This window comes from Pollachius pollachius, assembly GCF_949987615.1.
Source record: "Pollachius pollachius genome assembly, chromosome: 2".
Classification (NCBI taxonomy): Eukaryota; Metazoa; Chordata; class Actinopteri; order Gadiformes; family Gadidae; genus Pollachius; species Pollachius pollachius.
This window is the reverse complement of record NC_136935.1, coordinates 29,774,929-29,784,059: the sequence shown is the minus strand read 5'-3', so window position 1 is coordinate 29,784,059 and position 9,131 is coordinate 29,774,929.

The following is a 9,131-nucleotide window of genomic DNA, read 5'->3' as shown; positions in this document are numbered from 1 at the left end:
TATAATTTAGCTCTTTCTTTTAGTTCTAGATTATCAAACGGCCAATGGGGCCGGTGCCCCTGGGACCTCTGTTTTTATTAATGTGTGTGTTGAAATACAAACCAATGAATGCAGAGGTCATGTATTTGCAATTAAGAAAAATATTATGATTGGTTTGCAGGCTGTGTCAGCATCATGATGGTGACAAAGCGAGTTGACCCATGACCGTGGGAATTTGGATAAGGGAAGGGTGGGAAGGTTTTGCTAATGTTAACTGAGCTGAGAACAGACAACCTTAAATTAAGTTGCATAAAGTTAGGTGAGAACCAGGGGCCTCTGATCATATATGCCTTATCGAATAGGAATATCTAGTGTTTTCCATGTAAGCTTTTCTCAAATTTACATCACAAGTGATGAGCATATAATGGACAATCCTAATTTCAGGTACTTATTCTTGTCTACAGGTTGTGACAAGAATATTTTGTGACAACTACATAAATAGATATCATTGGGTTTTTGGGGAAAACATTAGGCTAGTTTATCATTGCATCTCTATGCCAGGATGTGAATACGGTGGAAATCCTGTATGATCGGATGTATTTGTTACATATAGAATTGTTCGCTATATGTCTATACGCAGAACAGTATAAATCGATTACTGCGTGTGATTTCAGTGTGTGTGTGTATGTGTGTGTGTGTGTGTGTGTGTGTGTGTGTGTGTGTGTGTGTGTGTGTGTGTGTGTGTGTGTGTGTGTGCTTGTGAGTGTGTGTGCGTGATGGGAGAATCTGAATCATTGAACTGTTTTGCTGGATGTGGGGCAGCATGGGCTTACGTATGCCATGGAGCTACACACTGTAAGCTAATGGGTTGATATTGTTGCCTTTACACTGATCAAGGTCAGTGTAAATCCTGTATAAGCTACAGGCGTTCCCAACAGATGGTATACTTATTGATCTGTGCTTAGGTTTCTAAAAACAATTATCTAACAATGAAAGCTATGTCCACAATATATCTTTATTTTAATTAAAAAATTAATTAAAACATTCTGTAGCATGGATGAAGCAATGAATTCTTATTATTTTGCATTTGAATACTATGTCGACAGCGAACAAAGACTTTTGGCTAATAAATCACGGCATGATGCTCAGGTTAAAAAGTGTCTGAAAAGACATTCAATCATTTAATATAAATTTGTCTTTAATATTTTGTATTGCTGTAAATGATTTGCTACCAGGACATATATAACTTGATTATAAATTCATAATCCAGGTTGTCACTGGAAGTAGATTTTTGTTTTACAGAGTATATAATATATTTTTGTGATTATTTGTACTATTTTAATTTGGAAGTAATTAGAAAACTTAAATATGAAGTATGCTGCCTTTTGGAAAGCTTTAGTTTCAATGACAATGAAATGTATTTTACAAAACTTTATTAATGTACATGTTCTCTTGGCAATCCTTTGCAAATACACTATGCTTTGGTTTAAGGGGCTACCATGTAGCTGTAAACCACAGCTGATCTTTGACTTAAAAAAATTTTTTTTTATGTTTTGTGTTCATTAATTTTGTTCATTATATGCTCTTTCCTCTTCTTCTGTTCCTTTCTGTTCTTCCACTTCTTCTTTGGGTCCGAAGCTCAAAACACACTACCACTCAAAATCCCCCAAGGATGTTATCCAAGAAGATTGTTCAACAAATTGTAGCCCAAAATATATAATTTCGTAAATATTTTACTCTATAACTGTACCATAATAACATTACCAATTTGTCAAAAAAAATACAGAACATCTACATGTCTTGCTCAAACTTTCCAGATGACAGCACCTTAACATGCATTTGGGTCCTTATGAAACCAATAGTATTGTTACAATTCATATACTATGAATTGTCTATTCATAGTATATGAAAAGTATTGCTGTTTTGATTTTACATTGTTTTCTCTTTTTTTAATGCTTGGACGGCTACAAGTGCTGCTTGCAGCTTTATTTCTTTGATTGTTTACAGCTCAATGAACACACTTATGTTCACATTTTTGAATTTGTTTTCTTTTATTTGTTGTATGTATTTCAAGAGAGTGTTTGGGCCATATGTAGGGAAAAGGTTTTATTCCGACAGTGTTGGTAAAATGTATGTAACAGAGCTACTCTGGAGAAGTTTAATGGTACCGTCATATTATCTAATAACCATGAACACATTGGGGCAGTAATGCATCATACAAATGTTTCATAACAGACATGCTCTTCACTATCTTTCTTGTTTTCTAAACACAACTACCAGAAACTATCAATACCCAGTCATGTAAAATATGTCTCCTTTGAATAAAAATCCCAAATAAGATTATAAGGTACTGGTTTGATTGTGTTGAGAGTTTAAAAAAGCATTTTTTTTCCTTTTTTCTTTACATTTTCAAAGAATTATTCTAGGAAATGTATTAATTTATATAGTTATTGTATCATCTTTCCACTAGAGGTCAGGGTGTTTTAAAGAGGCCAGTTTGTACAATCGCTTTAAGAAAAATAAGTAGCAAACTACAACTTTTATTTTCTTTTTTTTTCTCATTGAAATAATTTGAATGATGAAACCACTACTTATACCACTAATAATACAACTTATTCATATTCATATTTCAATCATATAAAAAAGGATTTCAGTAGAAAAGACTTGTCTTCCTCTGTTCGAACACGAAAACCTCACTGATTTATGAAAGAATATCATGACTGTCAAAAGCTAGCAAAGTCGAAAGTCATACATCTGAATATTTTTACAGGTGTTAACCCAGAAAACACTAACCACTAAAGCAACAGTTATAACACATGCCTGTGGGAAGCTTTAGTTTCTGCACAGTCAAACCTGCAATCCTACTTACAGACAGAGGCTGGGGACATAACAACATCAAAACATTCATAAAAACACACACAAAAACACAAGCGTGAACACAGGAACACACATTGGTTCAAACAAAGACATAATATCCAGAACATATCCAGAATATACAAAACAGAATATGTCAAATTCATGCACATCCCCCATTTTACAGAGAGACAAGAGATACAACTAACCCTGAACATAGGATTTCTTGTGAAAGTATGAAGGCCTTCCCTTTCTTTAATGATAGTAAGGATCCAGGGTTGGCCAGTAGTTGGTGAGCCATAACAATACAATTTCCAGTTATGCAGCTTGCCAAACTGCCATAGGGTAGGGGTTTGATTCCCTCTGGGGCCTCCCATGCTAAGAACATATGAAAACACAGAATTGTAAGACAACCCCTAAATGGAATCTAATCTAAAAACGGAATAAAATTCAGGTCATCTCAGCCCATGAGAATGTTTTTCATGTTCTGATATTCACAACTCGCCTGTTACGCAGAAAGGAATAACCTCAACATTTTCCACATATATGAGTGAGTGAGTGAGTGAGTGAGTGAGTGAGTGAGTGAGTGAGTGAGTGAGTGAGTGTGTGTGTGTGTATGTGTTTGTGGTTGTGTTGTCTGTGTCGCTGTGTCTGTAGTTTCAAATGTCTTCTACTCCGCAACGGATCATCACCATGAGCTGGATGTATATCTTTCTACCCATCGTAAAATATGAATATCTTTATTTCTACTTCAATAATACATGCAGAGTTGTATATGTTATTCAGTAGGCTTATTTTTTTGTTGAAAATCGTTTGATTGGTCGAAGGTGTTTTAAAATCACATTAGTAGTCCCCTATATAGCTCCATGTTATTGCGTATTTCTTACGCATATTTTGTATTTTTCACTTCAAGGTGCTGTTGTGTCCTCTTACACAGTAGTGCAGCTGACCTTGAGACCAGGAGAAAACATTACTCTACACTGTGACTGGTGAAGAAATTGTTCGGTACAAGAGCTCCCATTCATCCAATCTAAATGTGATGTGGAACCATGTTACGGACCCTCTTTATTTTGTTTAGGTTGTTTATGCACTCTAGCACCACCTGCTGGTGCTATTATGTTCTGTGGCTCATTTTCGCTTTCACCTGCTTCCAGCTGCCAATTGGCAATCATCGCCTACACCTTAAGCAGACCAGACTCTGGAAGAAGCCTCTCTCTCTCTCAACATGAAGATTTGCGGTTGGGCTTAAGCCTTGCCACCTCTTCCCTTTTCTGTCTCCTGCAGGAGACCATAATTGTTCGGCCTTTGGCCGTTTAAGTCACATATGACTTTATGCGGGAACCTGAATAAAAACCCCATTTTTCAGTAATTCTCGTGTCTATTTAGTCATGCCTGCGCCTAGACAATGGGCCGTAACATGAATTGATTGGGGTCTTGTATCCGTGTCTTCGGACTCTTTTGAATTCGAGATTTTGAATTTGGCCCTTTTGTTACAGTCTCGTCGGTTAACATGCATACAGGTTTTTTGCAAGTGTGCGGAATAAGGTAAGCGCATTCCTGGGTGGGTGGAGTTCCTGTAGGCAGACCGATTTGTTTCATTCACTTTTTTTTCAGGCAATATCTGAGGAGGGGGTCCGTGGAAGACCTCGAGCTCAGTACGGCCAAAAGATTGGTGAGGCAGTTTTCAGTTTAGGTAGGAGGGAACTCCGCTGATTCAGTTAAGTGCATGGTTCCGTTTGCACGGTTTCTCTGTGTTGCCGTTTTTACCGTGGATTGTTAACTGTTTGACCGAGACTTTGTGCGTGGTTGCGCTCTGTTTCTTTGAAACATTACTGCGTTGCATATGTAGCGCTTTGTTAAGGGGGTTGTGCGTTGTCTTTGTGTGATGCATTGGTTAACTGCCTGCATTGCTCTGCAGTGCTTCGTTTGTGCACCGGTTAAGCTTTGACCATTGATCTCTGTGCACTTCGCCCATGGTTTGAACGCCACTTCCTTAAGCTTTGCTTAAATTTCCGTTGCGTTAGTGCACACTTTGAGAGACCGCTGATTTGAGTGTTAAACTTGTTTATTTTCTAACAACTAAGTAAAGTCACGTATGGCGACTGTCAAAGACCAAATAGTGGAATTGGCCGATCATTATAAAATTACTCTCACGTATGATTCGAGGCGGAGAAAGTATACAGCAATGAGTGCTTTAAGAGCTGGTCTGGTAAAGAAAGAAATTATTCTTGAACCAGACAATCCACCTGAGGATCCGCATGATGAGTCAGATGACGCAGCAGATGAACCACTCGGTGGAGGCCGGTCTCCTGCTCCAGGGGAGCCGCCGAGTACTCGTAGAACCCCGAAAACTCCCATATCGCTCGATCAGCGCAAGCACGATCACGAATATAAAATGCAGGAATTGCAACTTCGACGAGATGAATTGGCCTTTCGGAGGAAAGAGTTATGATCACAGGCCCGTGAGCAGGAGCTTGCCTCTCAGGTTGCAATGGCTAGGCTAGTTAGCCGTCTTTATCATTAGAGCAGAGTGCAGATTATGGTGGGGTGAAGAGTGCGATCTTGCGGGCATATAAGCTTGCCAGAAGCGGTTTTTGATTGCGTTTGACACTTGCGTAAAACCGATAGCCACACCTTTGTGGAATTCGCCAGAGAGAAAGGAGAAAGGTCACAGATTACGCACAACTCTGTCAGTTGGTGTTAATTGAGGAGTTTAAAGACTCTTCCCGATGCGGTGGCATTGTAAATCAACGAACAGAGGGCTACGACTCTTGATAAAGCCGCTGTTCTCGCTGTTGAGTACGTGCTGACTCATAGAGTTGGCATGCGCGACAGGCCGCGTAAGAATGAGACCTTGAACCGGGTGAAACCGCCGTCTGAGACTAGCTTACCACACCAATCGGATAGCTCTCATCGTCGTGCTGCTGAATTAAAGGAATACTTCACCGGTGGAGATATGAAGGTTATATGAAGTAAATAACTCTATGTATTATAAATGTGCAGAAAAAATTGAAATCAGTTCATCCTAGCCGGAGAAACTATCACAGTGCATTGCGCCCGCTGCACCGCCCGCCTGTTTCCGTTTGGAGGGGGGAGGACCCATGGTCTTAGCGCGAGTGGTAGCGCGAGCAAACTTTGTGTAAACATATCCCCGTGATACGTTGACTAGTTTAGACTTCTGCCCTCGTTTTTTCAAACGCATCGTTTGTATATTACTGTACAGCATACAAACATTTGCTAATTACAGTTGCTCAGCATATCAAGTATTTGTACTCAACCTTTTCTTCCCAGTTGAAATAAGTGTTTATCTTATACAGTAGGACTACTTTAGTATAACAGCACTTGGGTTAGTAAACAAATTAAAACAACCAACATGAATTTGAAGTTTTATTCATGAAAAAATATGAACTATTTACAAAAATGAAATGTTTAGGGTGCGTTTGATGGAGTCAAAATAGTCACAGCTCATCTTGAGCATCTACTGTCTCCTGGTAGCCACGGTACTGCCCATCTTGTGCTGGGTAATTGGCTTTGATGGACTGGACAACACAGGAAGCCGATACTGTCTAAGAAAGAAAGAGAACAACATTAGCAAAGCAAGATAAATTATGCCTTGAGTAGCCTATACAGCATTACACAGACTTCTAGCTAACGTAACGTAGCCTATGCTCTGCCAATAAGGTCGGCCACTTTCGGATAGCTACATTGTCACGTTCCCCGGTATTCAAAACTATTGTAGCAAATGTGTTAAACACTTTCTCTATGTTTAGACGTCTGTTTCTCCCGGTGGGCTTTGGCTGGTGTTTCCAGTTCACTTTCTGGGTACAGAAATATGTATCCAATACCCAACTGTTCAGATTAGGCGTAAAGCCTGGGTGAGAGGTTACATACATGGCCCGTCCTCGCCAGATTCAGCCATTTATTCTAGAAGAAACTGGCATCGCTGAAATTCGCTGCAGCACAGGGACTCTGTGTTAGTGTCTATAGGCGAACAGAGCAAACCGGCGTGCTCCGGCTCCTCGGCAACAGGCAAGGCTTGTTCAGCAGCAGCCTCCTCCTATTTGTGTCAATTTTTCCTGGCTGTATTCTGGCTTGTTCCAATAGCCCTGAATCTCCAAATCATACAATAGATTTTCAAAGTCCATTTCGGTTGTTTCACATTGCAAATTTGTTCTCTAGCTAAGCGGTGAAGAAACATGGCGGACATTGTGTTTACATCTCCTACGCGAGCACCCCCCCCCCCCCATTTCCTTATTGGTGGGCTCACAAATTTGCGGAATCAGTGGTTTGTAGTCCTCTGCACTTCTAGCAGGCAAGTAAAGTTCACCCGAGATGACGTCAAGCGCGTCATTTGACGTCATCGCGGGAGAAAATTGATCAGGAAAGCTGGGCCAAGGGAAGACTGGGTTAGACTGAGGGAAAAAAAAACTTTTTTTAAGTGTGATTACTGCAAGAAACCTGGTCACGTTGTGGCAGATTGTCTGTCACTGAAAAATAAAAATACCAAGGGTGCAGGTTGTATTGCCACTAAACATAGCTTGCCTCCAACTCCAAGTTTGGGGGAAGAGGTCAATGAGTGTGATCAATCTGAGGGTTATAAACTGTTTGAGTATGGGCTTTGTTTCACTTCCAGGCAGTGACAAACTTAAACCTGTTCAAATCCTTCGATACACCGGCGCTAGCCAATCCATGATATTAAAAGGGAATATTGCTTTTGTCAGACAAAACTGCACTAGGGAGTAGCTTACTGGTTTGTGGAATTGGTATGACTTTCATCCCAGTTCCTCCTCACAAACTTCATCATAAGTCTTCAGCCAATCTCTCTGACTGCGTCGTAGTGGGAGTATGGCCGTCTTTGCCGGTTCCAGATATTGATTTCCTTCTCTGGAATGATATTGGCAGTGGGGATGTGTGGGGGAAGTCAGGTAAACTGCCCCAAGTCGTTGCGGTGCCACCGGACGTTGCGGTGCCACCGAAAGTCTCCCATCACCCGTGCCATGTCCAAGGAAACAAACGCGTAAAGTACAGCCATCTTTGATGATTTGCAGGATACCTTTCTTGAAGATCTCTATTCGGACCCGACCAAAATAATTGGTTCTAACACCATTGAGTCTTTGTCCACCGCTGTAGGCAGTGTAGAGAAAAGTCATCGGCTGACTAAAAATGCTAGAGTTCCCGTTTCAAGAGAGAAATTTATTGAGTCACAAATGGAGGATAAGACCCTTACTTCGCTCGTTACATCGGCTTGTCCTTCCATCGATCTTGTATCGAAGCCTCAGGGCTATTTTTTTCATGAAGGTTTTCTAATGAGAAAATGGAAACCTCACAATTTCCGACATTATTGGCAGGTAGTGTCACAGATCGTTGTGACTGCTGCTTATCGAGGGGAGATACTTGGAGTAGCCCAGGATGCTGCTGTCTGACACTTAGGTGTCACCAAGACATACGATCACGTCCTGCGTCATTTCTATTGGCCTGGACTAAAATAAGATGTTAGGCGTTTTTGCAAAACGTGCCATATTTGTCAACTCTTAGGCAAACCAAATCAGAAGATTCCACCTGCTCCGTTGTATCCGATTCCGGTGATTTGACCATTTGAGCACATGATAATTGATTGTGTAGGTGGTTACTGTTACTTATTCACTTTGATGTTCGCTAGTACCCGCTTTCCGGAGGCTGTGGCTCTGCGATGTATAACCACTAAAACCGTAACGTAGGCACTGATTAAGTTCTTTTCGCTCATCGGTCTACCTAAAGTAATACAAAGCGATAGGGGAACTAACTTTACTTCTCATGTATTCACCAGAGTTCTGATTTAGCTTAAGATCAAGCACAACAACTCCAGCGCATTCCACCCCGAAAGCCAGGGAGCGCTGGAGATGCATCGCCAGATGTTTAAATCGATGCTTAAGGCTTACTGTCTTGAACTAGGGGCGAGTTGGGAGGAGGGTGTTTCCTGGTTGCTCCTGGCCTCGAGAGACGTGGTCCAGGAGTCCACTGGTTTCAGCCCGGCTGAGCTAGTTTTCTGTCACACAGCGCACGTTCTCAAAGATGCTTGGCTAAGTGAGTCCAATCCGGGTAGCGTGCTTCATCATGTAGGTGTCCTCAGTTCACGTCTGTTCACTGTGCACGAAAAGGCACCTCCAAGGTGTACAAACAAAAATGAAGTTATGGTACGATGTCAAAGCGAAAAGACGCATGTTTGAGCCGGGTGACAAAGTGCTAGTGTTACTCCCTGTCCTTGGATCGTCTCTTGTGTCTTGTTTCAGTGGTCCATACACAGTCGAACGAAAGGTATC